Raw genomic sequence first — 22,327 nt, 5'->3', positions numbered from 1 at the left:
AACAACAACAAAATAATCATAAAAAGCTTTTTCCATGCATACATAAAATCTATATATCTGCCTTTAAAGTGATGGTATATTTGCAGAAGCTGCTAACCAGCATTTAAACTATCGCTACATTTAAATATGAGTTTCATTTATGATTTTTTTTTATTTATTTTTTGCCCAATACTAAAAATATTACTTATCTTGACTCTATGTGGTAGATTTATCAAGCAGTGGATGCTGCAATCTACCCCTGAAGTTTCTGGCTCTCCGGAAACGTAAGAAGCAGCGGTCGTAAGACAGCTGCTCCTTAACTCACCCGCCACCTCTGAGGAGGCGGACTGCGATCATCCTGATCCGATCGGGATGATTGACACCCTCTGCTAGCGGGGGCGGCATTGCACAAGCAGTTCACTAGAAATGCTTGTGCAACGATAAATGCCGACAGCGTATTTGATAAATTTACCCCTAAATTTGTGCAGCTCTATCCGCCCTTTACAAATCCACTCTTTTTTTTTTTTATGTGACATATTTATAAATGTCTAATTGCAATGTGTGCCGTACGGCACTACAAGGGAAAAAACAACAACCCTGTGCAGGTGCTATAATATCTATCTGCCTCACGTTCATGTTGCACATAATCGTCTCTGAAGGGAAATCCCTGCTTACATCAGTGATAGTCGGAGTTAGTCTTTTGTATACAACTCAAATTTTAAGTGCTTGTTACAAAGGGGTATTCATGCTCTCTTAGCAGGACTTCTAATTTGAGTGAATCGAAAAGCCTTTTACTTTCTTTTAGGCGCACATTTCTCCCTACATAGAGAGCATGTGGGGCAGCTCTCTATGTAACAAACTAAATGTTAAGGGGGCAGAAATGTAAGGGGATGGAGGAAGGAGAAGGAAACTATATGGATTAAATCATTAATCTAATATATTTCTACTTAATAAATTTAAGAAATATGTTAGCGGTTAATTTTCTTGGGTAAGGTATTATTCAAATATGCAAACACAGCTAATTTACACTTTAATAAAACCCAAATGAAAAAAGAAATATATGACAAGGTGCTTGTTTACTAAAATACAAAAAACAGAATTTATGCTTACCTGATAAATTACTTTCTCCAACGGTGTGTCCGGTCCACGGCGTCATCCTTACTTGTGGGATATTCTCTTCCCCAACAGGAAATGGCAAAGAGCCCAGCAAAGCTGGTCACATGATCCCTCCTAGGCTCCGCCTACCCCAGTCATTCGACCGACGTAAAGGAGGAATATGCATAGGAGAAATCATATGATACCGTGGTGACTGTAGTTAGAGAAAATAATTCATCAGACCTGATTAAAAAAACCAGGGCGGGCCGTGGACCGGACACACCGTTGGAGAAAGTAATTTATCAGGTAAACATAAATTCTGTTTTCTCCAACATAGGTGTGTCCGGTCCACGGCGTCATCCTTACTTGTGGGAACCAATACCAAAGCTTTAGGACACGGATGATGGGAGGGAGCAAATCAGGTCACCTAGATGGAAGGCACCACGGCTTGCAAAACCTTTCTCCCAAAAATAGCCTCAGAAGAAGCAAAAGTATCAAATTTGTCAAATTTGGTAAAAGTGTGCAGTGAAGACCAAGTCGCTGCCTTACATATCTGATCAACAGAAGCCTCGTTCTTGAAGGCCCATGTGGAAGCCACAGCCCTAGTGGAGTGAGCTGTGATTCTTTCAGGAGGCTGCCGTCCGGCAGTCTCATAAGCCAATCGGATGATGCTTTTAAGCCAAAAAGAGAGAGAGGTAGAAGTTGCTTTTTGACCTCTCCTTTTACCAGAATAAACAACAAACAAAGAAGATGTTTGTCTGAAGTCCTTTGTAGCCTCTAAATAGAATTTTAGAGCCCGAACTACATCCAAATTGTGTAACAAACGTTCCTTCTTTGAAACTGGATTCGGACACAAAGAAGGCACAACTATCTCCTGGTTAATGTTTTTGTTAGAAACAACTTTCGGAAGAAAACTAGGTTTAGTACGCAAAACCACCTTATCTGCATGGAACACCAGATAAGGAGGAACTTAATATCTACGGAATGTAAGGGTTCAAACGGAACCCCTTGAAGAACTGAAAGAACTAAATTGAGACTCCAAGGAGGAGTCAAAGGTTTGTAAACAGGCTTGATTCTAACCAGAGCCTGAACAAAAGCTTGAACATCTGGCACAGCCGCCAGCTTTTTGTTAAGTAAAACAGATAAAGCAGAAATCTGTCCCTTCAAAGAACTTGCAGATAATCCTTTCTCCAAACCCTCTTGTAGAAAGGATAGAATCCTAGGAATTTTTATCTTGTTCCATGGGAATCCTTTAGATTCACACCAACAGATATATTTTTTCCATATTTTATGGTAAATTTTCCTAGTTACAGGCTTTCTAGCCTGGACAAGAGTATCAATGACAGAATCTGAAAACCCACGCTTTGATAAAATCAAGCGTTCAATCTCCAAGCCGTCAGTTGGAGTGAAGCCAGATTCGGATGTTCGAATGGACCTTGAACAAGAAGGTCCTGTCTCAAAGGTAGCTTCCATGGTGGAGCCGATGACATATTCACCAGGTCTATCAAGATCACCGAAGCCCTCTCCTGATTGATCCTGGCTACCAGCCTGGGAATGAGAGGAAACGGTGGGAATACATAAGCTAGGTTGAAGGTCCAAGGCGCTATCAGTGCATCTACTAGAGTCGCCTTGGGATCCCTGGATCTGGACCCGTAGCAAGGAACCTTGAAGTTCTGACGAGACGCCATCAGGTCCATGTCTGGAATGCCCCATAACTGAGTTATTTGGGCAAAGATTTCCGGATGGAGTTCCCACTCCCCCGGATGGAAAGTCTGACGACTCAGAAAAGCCGCTTCCCAATTTTCCACTCCTGGGATGTGGATTGCAGACAAGTGGCAGGAGTGATTCTCCGCCCATTGAATTATTTTGGTCACTTCCTCCATCGCCAGGGAACTCCTTGTTCCCCCCTGATGGTTGATATATGCAACAGTCGTCATGTTGTCTGATTGAAATCTTATGAATTTGGCCTTTGCTAGTTGAGGCCAAGCTTTGAGAGCATTGAATATCGCTCTCAGTTCCAGAATGTTTATCGGGAGAAGAGATTCTTCCCGAGACCATAGACCCTGAGCTTTCAGGGGTTCCCAGACCGCGCCCCAGCCCACCAGACTGGCATCGGTCGTGACAATGACCCACTCTGGTCTGCGGAAGCTCATTCCCTGTGACAGGTTGTCCAGGTTCAGCCACCAACGGAGTGAATCTCTGGTTCTTTGATCTACTTGGATCGTCGGAGACAAGTCTGTATAATCCCCATTCCACTGTCTGAGCATGCACAGTTGTAATGGTCTTAGATGAATTCGTGCAAAAGGAACTATGTCCATTGCCGCAACCATCAAACCTATTACTTCCATGCACTGCGCTATGGAAGGAAGAAGAACAGAATGAAGTACTTGACAAGAGCTTAGAAGTTTTGATTTTCTGGCCTCTGTCAGAAAAATCTTCATTTCTAAGGAGTCTATTATTGTTCCCAAGAAGGGAACTCTTGTTGACGGGGACAGAGAACTTTTTTCTATGTTCACTTTCCGCCCGTGAGATCTGAGAAAGGCTAGGACAATGTCCGTATGAGCCTTTGCTTTTGACAGAGACGACGCTTGAATCAGTATGTCGTCCAAGTAAGGTACTACTGCAATGCCCCTTGGTCTTAGCACCGCTAGAAGGGACCCTAGTACCTTTGTGAAAATCCTTGGAGCAGTGGCTAATCCGAATGGAAGTGCCACAAACTGGTAATGCTTGTCCAGAAAGGCGAACCTTAGGAACCGATGATGTTCCTTGTGGATAGGAATATGTAGATACGCATCCTTTAAATCCACCGTGGTCATGAATTGACCTTCCTGGATGGTAGGAAGAATTGTTCGAATGGTTTCCATTTTGAACGATGGAACCCTGAGAAATTTGTTTAGAATCTTGAGATCTAAAATCGGTCTGAATATTCCTTCTTTTTGGGAACTATGAACAGATTGGAGTAAAACCCCATCCCTTGTTCTCCTAATGGAACAGGATGAATCACTCCCATTCTTAACAGGTCTTCTACACAATGTAAGAATGCCTGTCTTTTTATTTGGTTTGAAGACAATTGAGACCTGTGGAACCTCCCCCTTGGGGGTAGTTCCTTGAATTCCAGGAGATAACCTTGAGAAACTATTTCTAGCGCCCAAGGATCCTGAACATCTCTTGCCCAAGCCTGAGCAAAGAGAGAGAGTCTGCCCCCCACCAGATCCGGTCCCGGATCGGGGGCCAACACTTCATGCTGTTTTAGTAGCAGTGGCAGGTTTCTTGGCCTGCTTACCCTTGTTCCAGCCTTGCATCGGTCTCCAGGCTGGTTTGGTTTGAGAACTATTACCCTCTTGTTTAGAGGGTGTAGAATTTGAGGCTGGTCCGTTTCTGCGAAAGGGACGAAAATTTGGCTTATTTTTAGCCTTAAAAGACCTATCCTGAGGAAGGGCGTGGCCCTTTCCCCCAGTGATGTCTGAAATAATCTCTTTCAAGTCAGGGCCAAACAGCGTTTTACCCTTGAAAGGGATGTTAAGCAATTTGTTCTTGGAGGACACATCCGCTGACCAAGACTTTAGCCAAAGCGCTCTGCGCGCCACAATAGCAAAACCTGAATTTTTCGCCGCTAATCTAGCTAATTGCAAAGTGGCGTCTAAGATAAAAGAGTTAGCCAATTTAAGTGCTTGAACTCTGTCCATAACCTCCTCATACGAAGATTCTTTATTGAGCGACTTTTCTAGTTCTTCGAACCAGAAACACGCTGCTGTAGTGACAGGAACAATGCATGAAATTGGTTGTAGAAGGTAACCTTGCTGAACAAACATCTTTTTAAGCAAACCCTCTAATTTTTTATCCATAGGATCTTTGAAGGCACAACTATCTTCTATAGGGATAGTAGTGCGTTTGTTTAGAGTAGAAACCGCCCCCTCGACCTTGGGGACTGTCTGCCATAAGTCCTTTCTGGGGTCGACCATAGGAAATAATTTCTTAAATATAGGGGGAGGAACAAAAGGTATGCCGGGCCTTTCCCACTCCTTATTTATAATGTCCGCCACCCGCTTGGGTATAGGAAAAGCATCGGGGGGCACCGGGACCTCTAGGAACTTGTCCATCTTACATAGTTTCTCTGGAATGACCAAATTGTCACAATCATCCAGAGTAGATAACACCTCCTTAAGCAGAGCGCGGAGATGTTCTAATTTAAATTTAAAAGTAATAACATCAGGTTCAGCTTGTTGAGAAATTTTTCCTGAATCTGAAATTTCTCCCTCAGACAAAACCTCCCTCCTGGCCCCTTCAGATTGGTGTGAGGGTATGTCAGAACCATTATCATCAGCGTCCTCATGCTCTTCAGTATCTAAAACAGAGCAATCGCGCTTTCTCTGATAAGTGGGCATTTTGGACAAAATGTTTTTAATAGAATTATCCATTACAGCCGTTAATTGTTGCATAGTAAGAAGGATTGGCGCACTAGATGTACTAGGGGCCTCTTGTGTGGGCAAGACTGGTGTAGACACAGAAGGGGATGATGCAGTACCATGCTTACTCCCCTCGCTTGAGGAATTATCTTGGGCAACATCATTATCAGTGGCATCATTGTCCCTACTTTGTTTTATGTCACATTCATCACATATATTTAAATGGGGAGGAACCTTGGCTTCCAAACATACAGAACATCGTCTATCTGATGGTTCAGACATGTTAACAGGCATAAACTTGATAACAAAGCACAAAAAACGTTTTAAAATAAAACCGTTACTGTCACTTTAAATTTTAAACTGAACACACTTTATTACTGAATATGTGAAAAAGTATGAAGGAATTGTTCAAAATTCACCAAAATTTCACCACAGTGTCTTAAAGCCTTAAAAGTATTGCACACCAAATTTGAAAGCTTTAACTCTTAAAATAACGGAACCGGAGCCGTTTTTACATTTAACCCCTATACAGTCCCTGGTATCTGCTTTGCTGAGACCCAACCAAGCCCAGAGGGGAATACGATACCAAATGACGCCTTCAATAAGCTTTTTCAGTGGTTCTTAGCTCCTCACACATGCATCTGCATGCCTTGCTTTCCAAAAACAACTGCGCATTAGTGGCGCGAAAATGAGGCTCTGCCTATTACTAGAAAAGGCCCCCAGTGAAAAAGGTGTCCAATACAGTGCCTGCCGTTTTTTTTAATACATCCCCAAGATTAAAAGAACTATTTATAGTTATAATCCACTAAATATACTTATAAAGTAATCGTTTTAGCCCAGAAAAATGTCTACCAGTCTTTAAAGCCCTTGTGAAGCCCTTTATTCTTATACTAAACTAAGAAAATGGCTTACCGGTTCCCATAGGGAAAATGACAGCTTCCAGCATTACCAAGTCTTGTTAGAAATGTGTCATACCTCAAGCAGCAAAAGTCTGCCCACTGTTTCCCCCAACTGAAGTTAATTCATCTCAACAGTCCTGTGTGGAAACAGCCATCGATTTTAGTAACGGTTGCTAAAATCATTTTCCTCTTACAAACAGAAATCTTCATCTCTTTTCTGTTTCAGAGTAAATAGTACATACCAGCACTATTTTAAAATAACAAACTCTTGATTGAAGAATAAAAACTACATTTAAACCCAAAAAACTCTTAGCCATCTCCGTGGAGATGTTGCCTGTGCAACGGCAAAGAGAATGACTGGGGTAGGCGGAGCCTAGGAGGGATCATGTGACCAGCTTTGCTGGGCTCTTTGCCATTTCCTGTTGGGGAAGAGAATATCCCACAAGTAAGGATGACGCCGTGGACCGGACACACCTATGTTGGAGAAATAATGAGCACAATAAAGAAAAACATGTAACATGCTTTTTGAAAGTGTAACAGAATATATTCCATTGCCGGAATGTTAACAAAATAATGCTGCCCTATGAGATAAAAAACAGCCTACCCCCCCCCCCCAAATTTTTTTTAAAAAAAAATGGCCTTTTCATGGTTATTTAGTTATAAATACAAACATTGAGCAGAATGTAAAACATAGTTCATGATGTGGCAGTGAAAGAAATGTAATTACTAAAGATATATGAAAATTCTAATTCAGGGTTTGAACAATTGATATAAATTGCCAGACACCATATTATTTCACCTGTGCTCTAGTTCAGATATCATGAAAATCTGGCCTGTTAAGGGTACTAGAGGACTGTGCTTGAGAAACAATAGTCTACATGGTCAATCTCATATTTTAATATCACAAAACTGTTTGTGGATTTCTGGTAAAATTATTATCATAAGATTTTAATATATCACCATATTCTGCATCACTGCACAGTACCTAAAAACAAAGTGTATAAAAGTCAATGCAGACATGTTTGCTACTGAGACTAAAATGTATGGATAGTGGTGATATGTGGAGGCAGAAGGAGATAATTGATTAAATGGTTAGTCCCGAAATCTGTGAAATATGAAGAATTACAAATTTTAAAAACTGTAGAATCTTAAAGATAATGCTCCTAGGAAAGCTGCAGTATTAGAGAAGTCTTGCAGGAGAGAATGGTAAGTGATGAAGACTGACTGGTGTTTGGTGTAAGTAAGAAGTAAACAACAGGACAATTATGGGAGTATTTGAAGGTAACTTATAAAGGGTGACCTAGTGAGCTGAGCCAATGAGAGAGCTCAGTCTGCTTGATTCAGAACATATCAGTACTGCAGCATTTGTAAGTATCTTTGTGTTCAACTGTGATATACTATCATTGTGATTTAGATCAGGGGTCGCCAACCTTTCGGACCTCAGGGACCACTAAACTCATAATTTTGAATCCCATGGACCAGTAACATGAATTTTTTAAAAAAGGAACAAACCTCTATAATGTGTATGTATATAAAATATATAAATATATATATATATATATATATCTCAAAATAACAAGAGTATTGCATTGAGCAATGATACTTTTTTTGTTGGACTAACTATACATTTATAAGTTGACAAGCTTTCGGAAGAGTTCCTTCCTTTATCAGGTCTAAAGCAATACTCAATACTGTATTGCTTTAGACTTGATAAAGGAAGGAACTCTTCCGAAAGCTTGTCAACTTATAAATGTATAGTTAGTCCAACAAAAAAAGTATCATTGCTCAATGCAATACTCTTGTTATTTTGATATCTAAATCTCTGGACTAACACGGCTACTCCAATCAATATATATATATATATATATATATATATATATATATGTATATATATATATATATATATATATATATATATATATATATATATATATATATATATATATATATATATATATATATATATATATATATATATATATATATATATATATATATATATATATATATATATATATATATATATATATAGCAAAGTTCAGTATTTGCACTCTCACCAACTCTCCACAACTGCCAGGGTGCTCTCAGGAGTATGTAGTAGATAAATGATTCAAAGCACTCTCTGGACTTCTGACAACAAAGACAAAATTTATTGTGATAGTGACGTTTCGGGACCAAACCTGTCCCTTCTTCTGACAGTCAAACACTGCAAAACTCAAACTTAAATAGGCCATACAGACCCTCCCCTGTATTGCTACCAATCACAGGTAAGCGTGTGCAAAAGTGAAGACCACACCAAAAATAAGGTGTGGACAAGTGATAGTGTATCTTGTGTAATTATGAATGTGTATAACATAAAAACAACTAAAAGATCATTATTAATATAATCCTCATGTGTACTAGTAACCATTGATCATAATAGTTAAATTACAAAGTCATATTAATGCAAATTTACATACTACATATTAAAGATTCACCCCTTCAAAGTGCTCAAAAATGGATTCAACCACTATTCAGTGGAACCACCCCTCTTCATTGATAGGTGTAAATCTACAGTCACCATTCAAATATATACTAAGTTTATTTGGATCATCAAAATAGAAAACCAAGCTATTTCTTATTGCTGTACCTTCATAGCACCTAAATGTGAGGTATCACTAAGCAAAAAACACAAAACAATTTCCTTAAAAGCAATTTATACAAGCTTGCGATCACATCGTAATCTAATGCTGCTGTCATCATAACAATGCTTGACACACCTCCTACTCTCATAGGTCAAGCATACACACTCCCTCTCAATCTCTTTATGTGATGGGAAATAGACAGACTAAAGCTGACAAATCCTTATTTGTTCAAATGGCCGCATCACAAGGAGCGCTCCAATCCCAAGCCGTTTCTTACTTGCACAATACCAATGTGCCCTGTGTTATCAGATCGCAGCTAGGGACAAACGTCCGCGAGCACTCCCCTCAAGATCGCACAGGTCGAGTGTTACCGTCTGAGCTAGAGACCAAGTGCACTCCCACAGCAATCAACAACTGACGCACTAGCAGCGCATATCCCATAGGGTATTCATAGATTGTACCAAATTACCATAACAATACAGGCCGTACGGTCAGATCGCAGCTAAAGGCAACTGTCATCCTGACACCTGAAGCCACACCCCTCACGTTCTCATAGGTCAATAGCCATCATCGCTTATCACCACAATCGCAAGCTGTAGTGTCGCCGAATAAAGACAACCAAACCCTCAATAGATCAAATCCCTAGGTTATTCATCAAGACCCAAATATTAAGTGCTTGTACAACGTATATGTAACCATAATGTGAGCTTGAATAAACCGTCATCACCTATCCTAATAATTTAAGCGCCTCACACCCCCATGTCAAATCTGAATAGCAAGTAGTCTCAGTCACACTGATAGTCCCAAAGGCAAATGATATATAGTAACACTGGTATCCTTCAGCATAAACTCCTATCTTAGTGGTCACGGGCACCACACCCCCATAATAGACAGAAGTACACAAATGATGTCTCAGCATCATATGTCTTATGCTCAAATAAAAAACTTTCTGTTAGGATGTGTAGTTCCCATATTTTGCATATTAGCTACTACTACAAAGATCAGAGGTACAAAGTGACGTCCCAGCTTCGTCGCAGTGATTATACTCAGCCACATCCTCTACTCAACTACATGCCTCATATTAGATTGTGTAGTTCCCATATGTTACATATTAACTACAACCAGACCAGCATACATATGTATGTATACTCTATCATACCCAAATCTTTATAGTCTAAGACGGACCTCGTCATTAGAACAGTGATGGGTAATATCAAACAAATATATAAGCGCCAAAAAAATATATATAATAATAGATATAAGCACCCGAAAATTACAAACACCTAAAAATTAATAAAGATGCAGAATGTAAGACTATAGGTAAATACAGCTTCATTACAAATACTATTCAGCCTATGTAGATCCATTCCCAAATGGATGTTCCAGGCCTAGAGACAATTCAAAAATATATGTGACAATCCAATCTAAGAGAAGCCATTTGTATGAGGGGGCAAACCATCAATACATTGGTCAAACCAAGTCCCAGATCCACAATTGAGCACTACAAGAGAGTGAATCTAATATATCGAGCTGATCAGGCTCTACTCAATATGAAAGTGTGAACAAAGGTGGTGTGGTGTAAAATATCCCGTGTTATATGGTGAAATGAAAAATAGGAAAAGCTAACATTACACATACAAAATTAAAATTAAAATAAAAGCGCAAGTGTCTACTGTAAACTGCCAAAACAATGGGATAAACCATGCATACATGGCCCCAATGGCTGATAATAAACTAAATGGATAAAGCTAAAAGTTAAATATTATTAAATAAGAGGCAACAAACGACTAGGACATTATTTTCACTCCTAAACATATATAAAATAAATCAGGACTCTCATTTGGTAGTTGGATCCATGTACTAGCCCAAGAATGCTTGCCAACCAGATTGTATATTGAGGCCTCTGGGCACCAATGTACCCAATTCATGAATCCAGCGAGCCTCCTTTTGGAGCAGAATCTTCGCTCTATTACCTCCCCGTCTCAGTGGTGGCACGTGATCGATCAGGCGAAACCTGAGATCAGTGACTGAGTGGTTACTGTCAAGAAAATGTCGTGCCACTGGTTGTCCGGATTTTCCACTGTCAAGTGCAGCTCTAATACTTGAACGGTGGTTCACCATTCGAGTTCTGGCATCATCAGTAGATTTCCCAATATAAAATTTCCCACATGGGCAATTGAGGAGGTATATAATATGTGTAGTAGTACATGTTAGGAACCAGTTGATCTTATACTTTTTCTTTTTTTCAGGGTGTTGAAACATATTTCCAGTGTGCATACTGTTACATGTGATGCAACTTAAACACTTAAAGCACCCATTTTTCTTCTTAAGCCATGATTGCTTTTCCATAATTGGGGAAATATCCGTTTTCATAAGGCGGTCTCGTAAACTTCGCCCTCTTCTGTAAGATAATCTTGGTGCCCTCCACTGCTTGAATGGTAAGTTACTATCTGTTTCAATAATCTTCCACTCATCTTTAATGGCTCTCAGGATCAGATACTGATCTGGTGAATAAGTTGTGACGAAGGTCATCTGTTTTTCAGCCTCACTCCTAGTGGCCTTAACCTCCACCTGGTTGGTACCATCACAGATGGCTAGTAGTTCTTTCTTCTTATATCCTCTTTGTGTGAATCTCTCCGTCATCTCTGTCAACTGGAGACGACATAAATCACCATCAGTATTATTTCTCCTGACCCTCTGATATTGGGCTTTAGGTATATTCTTGATGAGTGAAGGTTGGTGACAGCTTCTGGCATGTAGTACAGTATTCCGATCCGTACTCTTTCTGTACAGTGTAGTTCCAAGTGCGCCATTCTTCTTGAATACTCTTACGTCCAAATAATCAACAGTATCTTTATTGGCCACATACTGGAACCTGATGGTACTTTCCATGGTATTAAGTGTTTGTATCCATTGACTCAAAGATTCTTCGTCCCCTCTCCAGACAAGGAACAGATCGTCTATATACCTACAATAAAAATAGATTGATGGATTTTCATAGACGTTCATCAAAGTTGTTTCATACTCCTCCATAAATAGATTCGCCAGCGATGGGGCCACATTCGATCCCATCGCTGTTCCTGCAATTTGTAGGTAGAAGGTGTTGTTGAATCTAAAGTAGTTCTTTTCAAGGCACATAGAAAGGAGGTCAATCAGGATATGCTCTGGTGGGCCAACAAAGGGCATTCGCCTTAATGCTTTTGCTACTGCTGTTATTCCTGCGGAGTGGGGAATGACCGTGTATAGACTTGAGACATCCATGGTAACAAGTAGATCAGTTTCACTAATATCTTTCAAAGAGATGATATTTTGTATGAATGTTGTAGAATCCTGAATGAAGGATCTCATTCTTTTCACTAAAGGTTGTAGAAAATGATCCACAAATATAGCCAGAGACTGTAGAAGGGACCCCCTTGCGGACACGATAGGTCTCCCAGGGGGGTGTACAGGATCTTTATGGATCTTGGGGAGTATATATATGATGGGTATAATAGGAAAATCCTTTCGTAAGAATCTTGCTTCCTGTTCTGTAATAGACCCTTCTTGCGTCCATATCATAATCTTGTTGTCAATCTCACGTTTTAGAGCTAATGTCGGATCTCTATCAAGCTTCTTATATGTTGTTTCATCCGAAAGTTGGCGAATAACCTCATCCTTATAGTCAGTTGTATTCATTATTACGACAGCCCCACCTTTGTCGGCCGGGCGAATCATAATGGTAGAATCATCTCCCAGGGTCTTCAAAGCCAACCTCTCCTCCTTGGAGAGATTATCAAAATGTCTGGATGTGCTCCTCGTTTCTTCTGTCAAATTCATAAGATATTTGGTATAGGTGGTAATTGATGCATTGCTGGAGTTTGGATCAAAGGAACCCGCGGTTCTAAAGTGATGGTTGCTCTCACTTGTGGTGCCGAAATGTTCCTTTAGGCGTAATTGTCTGCCAAATTTTTGAATGTCCACCAGTGTGTTAAACGTGTTCATCTTGGTGTATGGCACAAAGGAGAGTCCCTTATTCAATAGTGACACTTCACCTGCAGTTAACTCCCTGGAGCTAATATTAAAGACATTGTTAATTATCTCCTCCGGGTGGACGACCGGCGGGATATGCCCCCCCCCTTCTCGTGTGCGGCCGGGGCCTCTTCCTAAAAAACGAGACGATGTCTGGGAATATGAGGCTAGTGGGGGCCTGGTCGATACTTCTTCACGTGGGTGTTCCCACTGTTGTTGCCCACGGGATCTGGTAGTAATACCGGTAGAGATAGGTGTTCCAGTGTCACTTTCACTTTCTAATTCAGCACTGTCACCCGAGCTTGTATCAACCGTATTAAGGTTTCTTTTAGTATGGCGTCTTTCCCGTCTGGGTCTAAACAGCTTTCTCTCCTCGGGTGCCAGCATCCAACGATAGACACTTTTGTGTGTATAATCAAGATTTACAGTTTGTAATTTGCGATTTTTAAAGGCAATGAGTTCTTGTTTATATAATTTCACTTGTGTTGTAAGCTTGTTAAGCCAATCGCAGGTATTATCAGTTCTTAATCTAACTGCTTGATCATTCTCAAATGCCCTTATTTCAACTCTTACTTCAGCTAATAGTTTTCCAGCCTCCCGGATCACCAGTAGCATGAGGTCAAATGAGCATTTATTAAGTATTTTGCTCCAGTTAATACAAAACTCCGTATTTGATCTACCGATTGTAGGCACATTCCTGATTCTGAAGCCTCTGGGAATCATTTGTTTTTTATGATACTCGGATAGATACGTCCCATGTAAGTTAAGGTCTATTTCTCTCTGTTTGAGTTTGGCCCAGGTGTTGTATAGTGACTGATTGGACTCCTCCACTTGTTGTTCTTCAATTGAGCCAAATCTGATGAGATCAGCGTCCTCATCAGTAAACATCAGTATATCTTCATCTTTCTCCCCTCCACAGGCACCTAGTGTAACTGTATTGTCCTCAGTCTGTGTTAATGCCTCATTCGCCTCCATATTATAAACAGTTCAGTAGACACAAAAAAGAATAAGGGAAGTTGCTGAATAGGCAAAGCTCAGCCTTGATGTGGGTGCATTATACCATGGGGTATTAAATATAGCAAAGTTCAGTATTTGCACTCTCACCAACTCTCCACAACTGCCAGGGTGCTCTCAGGAGTATGTAGTAGATAAATGATTCAAAGCACTCTCTGGACTTCTGACAACAAAGACAAAATTTATTGTGATAGTGACGTTTCGGGACCAAACCTGTCCCTTCTTCTGACAGTCAAACACTGCAAAACTCAAACTTAAATAGGCCATACAGACCCTCCCCTGTATTGCTACCAATCACAGGTAAGCGTGTGCAAAAGTGAAGACCACACCAAAAATAAGGTGTGGACAAGTGATAGTGTATCCTGTGTAATTATGAATGTGTATAACATAAAAACAACTAAAAGATCATTATTAATATAATCCTCATGTGTACTAGTAACCATTGATCATAATAGTTAAATTACAAAGTCATATTAATGCAAATTTACATACTACATATTAAAGATTCACCCCTTCAAAGTGCTCAAAAATGGATTCAACCACTATTCAGTGGAACCACCCCTCTTCATTGATAGGTGTAAATCTACAGTCACCATTCAAATATATACTAAGTTTATTTGGATCATCAAAATAGAAAACCAAGCTATTTCTTATTGCTGTACCTTCATAGCACCTAAATGTGAGGTATCACTAAGCAAAAAACACAAAACAATTTCCTTAAAAGCAATTTATACAAGCTTGCGATCACATCGTAATCTAATGCTGCTGTCATCATAACAATGCTTGACACACCTCCTACTCTCATAGGTCAAGCATACACACTCCCTCTCAATCTCTTTATGTGATGGGAAATAGACAGACTAAAGCTGACAAATCCTTATTTGTTCAAATGGCCGCATCACAAGGAGCGCTCCAATCCCAAGCTCCAAGCTCCAATCTCCAATCCCAAGCCGTTTCTTACTTGCACAATACCAATGTGCCCTGTGTTATCAGATCGCAGCTAGGGACAAACGTCCGCGAGCACTCCCCTCAAGATCGCACAGGTCGAGTGTTACCGTCTGAGCTAGAGACCAAGTGCACTCCCACAGCAATCAACAACTGACGCACTAGCAGCGCATATCCCATAGGGTATTCATAGATTGTACCAAATTACCATAACAATACAGGCCGTACGGTCATATATATATATATATATATATATATATATATACAGGGAGTGCAGAATTATTAGGCAAGTTGTATTTTTGAGGATTAATGTTATTATTGAACAACAACCATGTTCTCAATGAACCCAAAAAACTCATTAATATCAAAGCTGAATAGTTTTGGAAGTAGTTTTTAGTTTGTTTTTAGTTTTAGCTATTTTAGGGGGATATCTGTGTGTGCAGGTGACTATTACTGTGCATAATTATTAGGCAACTTAACAAAAAACAAATATATACCCATTTCAATTATTTATTTTTACCAGTGAAACCAATAACATCTCAACATTCACAAATATACATTTCTGACATTCAAAAACAAAACAAAAACAAATCAGTGACCAATATAGCCACCTTTCTTTGCAAGGACACTGAAAAGCCTGCCATCCATGGATTCTGTCAGTGTTTTGATCTGTTCACCATCAACATTGCGTGCAGCAGCAACCACAGCCTCCCAGACACTGTTCAGAGAGGTGTACTGTTTTCCCTCCTTGTAAATCTCACATTTGATGATGGACCACAGGTTCTCAATGGGGTTCAGATCAGGTGAACAAGGAGGCCATGTCATTAGATTTTCTTCTTTTATACCCTTTCTTGCCAGCCACGCTGTGGAGTACTTGGACGCGTGTGATGGAGCATTGTCCTGCATGAAAATCATGTTTTTCTTGAAGGATGCAGACTTCTTCCTGTACCACTGCTTGAAGAAGGTGTCTTCCAGAAACTGGCAGTAGGACTGGGAGTTGAGCTTGACTCCATCCTCAACCCGAAAAGGCCCCACAAGCTCATCTTTGATGATACCAGCCCAAACCAGTACTCCACCTCCACCTTGCTGGCGTCTGAGTCGGACTGGAGCTCTCTGCCCTTTACCAATCCAGCCACGGGCCCATCCATCTGGCCCATCAAGACTCACTCTCATTTCATCAGTCCATAAAACCTTAGAAAAATCAGTCTTGAGATATTTCTTGGCCCAGTCTTGACGTTTCAGCTTGTGTGTGTTGTTCAGTGGTGGTCGTCTTTCAGCCTTTCTTACCTTGGCCATGTCTCTGAGTATTGCACACCTTGTGCTTTTGGGCACTCCAGTGATGTTGCAGCTCTGAAATATGGCCAAACTGGTGGCAAGTGGCATCTTGGCAGCTGCACGCTTGACTTTTCTCAGTTCATGGGCAGTTATTTTGCGCCTTGGTTTTTCCACACGCTTCTTGCGACCCTGTTGACTATTTTGAATGAAACGCTTGATTGTTCGATGATCACGCTTCAGAAGCTTTGCAATTTTTGCTGCATCCCTCTGCAAGATATCTCACTATTTTTGACTTTTCTGAGCCTGTCAAGTCCTTCTTTTGACCCATTTTGCCAAAGGAAAGGAAGTTGCCTAATAATTATGCACACCTGATATAGGGTGTTGATGTCATTAGACCACACCCCTTCTCATTACAGAGATGCACATCACCTAATATGCTTAATTGGTAGTAGGCTTTCGAGCCTATACAGCTTGGAGTAAGACAACATGCATAAAGAGGATGATGTGGTCAAAATACTCATTTGCCTAATAATTCTGCACTCCCTGTATATATATATATATATATATATATATATATATATATATATATATATATATTATACATACACACACATACTGTACATAACTAGCATAAACATAGATAAGTTCACATTATGTATATATTTACAAATTTTTAGAAATTATTTTTTGAATTAACTAATTGAATGACAGAACTGAGAGAAAACTTCTAAATGACAGATGAATGGAGAGTACCAACTTTTGAGCTGGAAACAGAGAGGAGGAAATTGAGAAAAAATGAATAATGTTTAAAAGGACCACAAGACTTCCAAGTTACCTCCCCAGTTAGGAATTATTCAAAACTACTTATGATCATAGACAGACATCGGAGTCATAAATTAAGTTTATATCAGAAAGCTCTCAATATGGATGTGAGCTAACAACGACTGATGTTACTGGCAATTACTATAATACTGGTGGGATATGGCTGATCTGCTGGATGGCAATTACTTGAATTTAGGTGGAATAAATTATTAGAATGAAAAATAATTAATATTAAATAAAAAAAATAAAAAAATAAAAATCTGAGAATTTTTTTTTAAGATTTTCTTTTTCTATATATTTTAATTCCACTATTTCAAGCCAAAACTATACCTTCCTCTGCTGGCTTAAGAGTGGAAGCATCTTCCTCTGAGCAGCGCGCCGGCCAGAGGAGTTAAAAATACAATCTAGCTATGCAAGTTGCGCAGTACTACGCAACGTGCGTAGGGAGATTGTAATTTAACTCCTCCGTCGGTTTTCACTGATGTCCAGCTAGGCACTGTAGGGAGTAGCGGCACGACGGGGATGACACCATCAGAGGAGATCAATTCCTTCTTGATGTTGTCAAGGACCACCAACATCTTTTCGTGGCCACCAGTGGTCCACGGACCACTGGTTGGCGACCGCTAATATAGATAACACTGTGTTCAGACACAGGAGGTTATTTAAGATTTAGCACAAAACAATGCTAAATTTAAGACAATAGATAATAAACAGTCACAGTCATGTGATCAGGGGGCTGGAAGAAGGTTCCTAGATACAAGGTAATCACAGAGGTAAAAAGTATATTAATATAACTGTGTTGGTTATGCAAAACTGAGGAATGGGTAATAAAGGGATTATCTATCTTTTAAAACAATAACAATTCTATGGTAGACTGTCCCTTTAAGGCCGAAGACTGGAACGCCCACTTGAGGCCAAAGACTGGAACAGGACACAGAAGTTGGGTGGACACCCACTGCAGAGTTTGAGTACAATAGCTGGATACTGGTATGTGGTAGATACCCTCTGCAGGGCTAGGAAGCAGGAACTGGAGACTGGCACTCGGCAGATACCCTCTGCAGAGCTAGGGTACAGGAACTGTATACAGGATCTTGACAGACATCCTCTATATACCTAGGGTACAGGAACTAAATATAGGAACTTGACAGACACCCTCTGCAGAATTAGGGTACAGGAACTAAATACAGGAACTTGACAGACACACTCTGCAGAGCTTGGGTGAAGTAGCTGGAAACTGGCACTCAAGTTCTGCAGAGGGTATCTACCCTCTGCAGAACTTGAGTGCAGTAGCTGGAGACTGGCACTTGGCAGAAACTTCCTGCAGAGCCTGGATGCAGTAGTTGGATACTGGAATTTGGCAAGTGCCCTCTGCAAGGCTAGGCACTTAAACAGTATACCAGTGCTTAGCAGGCACCATCTGCAGGACTTAAATACAGGAGTAGATCACCAGAGAAGGCAGGATGGTGACACTGGATAACAGGTAGCAGTGACAAGCCAGGAGACAAACCAAGAGTCAGATACTTGAGAGCAGTCCGATAAGTCACCAAATACTGAGATAATCCATCAGGAGACAAGGCCAAGTTCGGTATACCAGAATAGCAGTCCGATCTTTCATCAAAAAAAAAGGGATATCCAAGAGAGTAGTCAGGAGGCAAGCCAAATTAAGGAACCAGAGGGAAAAACCAAACAGGAACTCGGGCAAAGTCAGAGGCTCTAACAGACTGCTAGAACCACAATTTCAGGACAGGGAGTGGTCTGTGAGGCTGTCATACAGTAGCAGGGCTGATGAGGTAACTATCTACAGCTGGAAGTCAGATGGAGCTACAGAGCGCAACAAGTGCAGGCAACTGGTCTCCCGAAACAAGCTAAAGCCCTCTGGTGGCACAGAGACAAACCTACAGGCTGTGAATCAGGGGTCCCAGGTTCAATCCCAGACACAATTGAAACAATTATCTAATTCACTCCATTCTCTTGCCATCCTTTGTTGAAAAAGGATCAATGTTTTACTGGAAACTAAATGAACACACCAAGTGAGCCAATAACAAGCGACATATATTTGCAATCACCAATTACCAGCTAGCTAACATTAGTGCATTGCTGCTCCTGAGCCTACCTATACATGCTTTTTAACAAAGAATACCAAGAGAACAACACAAATTAGATAATAGAAGTACAATGGAAAGATATTTAAAATTGCATGCTTTATCCGCATGATTAAAGTTTACTTTTGACTTTACTGTCCCTTTAAGAGATGGCAAGAATGTGGGATAAATTCTATAGGACAACTATTATAAAGGCAGACTAGATCTATCAAGTCTTTTGAAAGTTTAAAGTGATGGTAAATTTAAGACTTTAAGGCCTAGATTTAGAGTTCGGCGGTAAAAGGGCTGTTAACGCTCCGCGGGCTTTTTTCTGGCCGCACCATAAATTTAACTCTGGTATCGAGAGTTAAAACAAATGCTGCGTTAGGCTCCAAAAAAGGAGCGTAGGGCATTTTTACCGCAAATGCAACTCTCGATACCAGAGTTGCTTACGGACGCGGCCGGCCTCAAAAACGTGCTCGTGCACGATTCTCCCATAGGAAACAATGGGGCTGTTTGAGCTGAAAAAAAACCTAACACCTGCAAAAAAGCAGCGTTCAGCTCCTAACGCAGCCCCATTGTTTCCTATGGGGAAACACTTCCTACGTCTGCACCTAACACTCTAACATGTACCCCGAGTCTAAACACCCCTAACCTTACACTTATTAACCCCTAATCTGCCGCCCCCGCTATCGCTGACCCCTGCATTACAGTTTTAACCCCTAATCTTCCGCTCCGTAAACCGCCGCAACCTACGTTATCCCTATGTACCCCTAATCTGCTGCCCTAACATCGCCGACCCCTATGTTATATTTATTAACCCCTAATCTGCCCCCCACAACGTCGCCGACACCTGCCTACACTTATTAACCCCTAATCTGCCGAGCGGACCGCACCGCTACTATAATAAAGTTATTAACCCCTAATCCGTCTCACTAACCCTATCATAAATAGTATTAACCCCTAATCTGCCCTCCCTAACATCGCCGACACCTACCTTCAATTATTAACCCCTAATCTTCCGATCGGAGCTCACCGCTATTCTAATAAATGTATTAACCCCTAAAGCTAAGTCTAACCCTAACACTAACACCCCCCTAACTTAAATATAATTTACATATAACGAAATAAATTAACTCTTATTAAATAAATTAATCCTATTTAAAGCTAAATACTTACCTGTAAAATAAACCCTAATATAGCTACAATATAAATTATAATTATATTTTAGCTATTTTAGGATTAATATTTATTTTACAGGCAACTTGGTATTTATTTTAACCAGGTACAATAGCTATTAAATAGTTAATACCTATTTAATAGTTACCTAGTTAAAATAAATACAAAATTACCTGTAAAATAAATCCTAACCTAAGATATAATTAAACCTAACACTACCCTATCAATAAAATAATTAAATAAACTACCTACAATTACCTACAATTAACCTAACACTACACTATCAATAAATAAATTAAACACAATTGCTACAAATAAATACAATTAAATAAACTAGCTAAAGTACAAAAAATAAAAAAGAACTAAGTTACAGAAAATAAAAAAATATTTACAAACATAAGAAAAATATTACAACAATTTTAAACTAATTACACCTACTCTAAGCCCCCTAATAAAATAACAAAGACCCCCAAAATAAATAATTCCCTACCCTATTCTAAATTTAAAAAGTTACAAGCTCTTTTACCTTACCAGCCCTGAACAGGGCCCTTTGCGGGGCATGCCCCAAGAAGTTCAGCTCTTTTGCCTGTAAAAGAAAACATACAATACCCCCCCCCCCCAACATTACAACCCACCACCCACATACCCCTAATCTAACCCAAACCACCCTTAAATAAACCTAACACTAAGCCCCTGAAGATCTTCCTACCTTGTCTTCACCATACCAGGTTCACCGATCCGTCCTGGCTCCGATATCTTCATCCAACCCAAGCGGGGGCTAGACATCCACTGAAGAAGTCCAGAAGAGGGTCCAAAGTCTTCCTCCTATCCGGCAAGAAGAGGACATCCGGACCGGCAAACATCTTCTCCAAGCGGCATCTTCTATCTTCTTCCATCCGGTGCGGAGCGGGTCCATCTTGAAGCAGGCGACGCGGATCCATCCTCTTCTTCCGATGTCTCCTGACGAATGACGGTTCCTTTAAGGGACGTCATCCAAGATGGCGTCCCTCGAATTCCGATTGGCTGATAGGATTCTATCAGCCAATCGGAATTAAGGTAGGAATTTTCTGATTGGCTGATGGAATCAGCCAATCAGAATCTAGTTCAATCCGATTGGCCGATCCAATCAGCCAATCAGATTGAGCTCGCATTCTATTGGCTGTTCCGATCAGCCAATAGAATGCGAGCTCAATCTGATTGGCTGATTGGATCGGCCAATCGGATTGAACTAGATTCTGATTGGCTGATTCCATCAGCCAATCAGAAAATTCCTACCTTAATTCCGATTGGCTGATAGAATCCTATCAGCCAATCGGAATTCGAGGGACGCCATCTTGGATGACGTCCCTTAAAGGAACCGTCATTCGTCGGGAGACATCGGAAGAAGAGGATGGATCCGCGTCGCCTGCTTCAAGATGGACCCGCTCCGCACCGGATGGAAGAAGATAGAAGATGCCGCTTGGAGAAGATGTTTGCCGGTCCGGATGTCCTCTTCTTGCCGGATAGGAGGAAGACTTTGGACCCTCTTCTGGACTTCTTCAGTGGATGTCTAGCCCCCGCTTGGGTTGGATGAAGATATCGGAGCCAGGACGGATCGGTGAACCTGGTATGGTGAAGACAAGGTAGGAAGATCTTCAGGGGCTTAGTGTTAGGTTTATTTAAGGGTGGTTTGGGTTAGATTAGGGGTATGTGGGTGGTGGGTTGTAATGTTGGGGGGGGGGGTATTGTATGTTTTCTTTTACAGGCAAAAGAGCTGAACTTCTTGGGGCATGCCCCGCAAAGGGCCCTGTTCAGGGCTGGTAAGGTAAAAGAGCTTGTAACTTTTTTAATTTAGAATAGGGTAGGGAATTTATTATTTTGGGGGTCTTTGTTATTTTATTAGGGGGCTTAGAGTAGGTGTAATTAGTTTAAAATTGTTGTAATATTTGTCTTATGTTTGTAAATATTTTTTTATTTTCTGTAACTTAGTTCTTTTTTATTTTTTGTACTTTAGCTAGTTT

General features: G+C 40.5%; 1 protein-coding gene across 3 annotated transcripts in view; it reads right to left on the bottom strand.

Moving 5' to 3' along the window:
* The window catches only part of PCGF5 (polycomb group ring finger 5), a 256,321-nt gene that overhangs the window by 220,091 nt on the left and 13,903 nt on the right, over nucleotides 1-22,327 (bottom strand). The window lies entirely within an intron of this gene.

This window comes from Bombina bombina, chromosome 9, assembly GCF_027579735.1.
Source record: "Bombina bombina isolate aBomBom1 chromosome 9, aBomBom1.pri, whole genome shotgun sequence".
Classification (NCBI taxonomy): Eukaryota; Metazoa; Chordata; class Amphibia; order Anura; family Bombinatoridae; genus Bombina; species Bombina bombina.
This window is presented reverse-complemented; position numbering and strand designations above follow the sequence as displayed.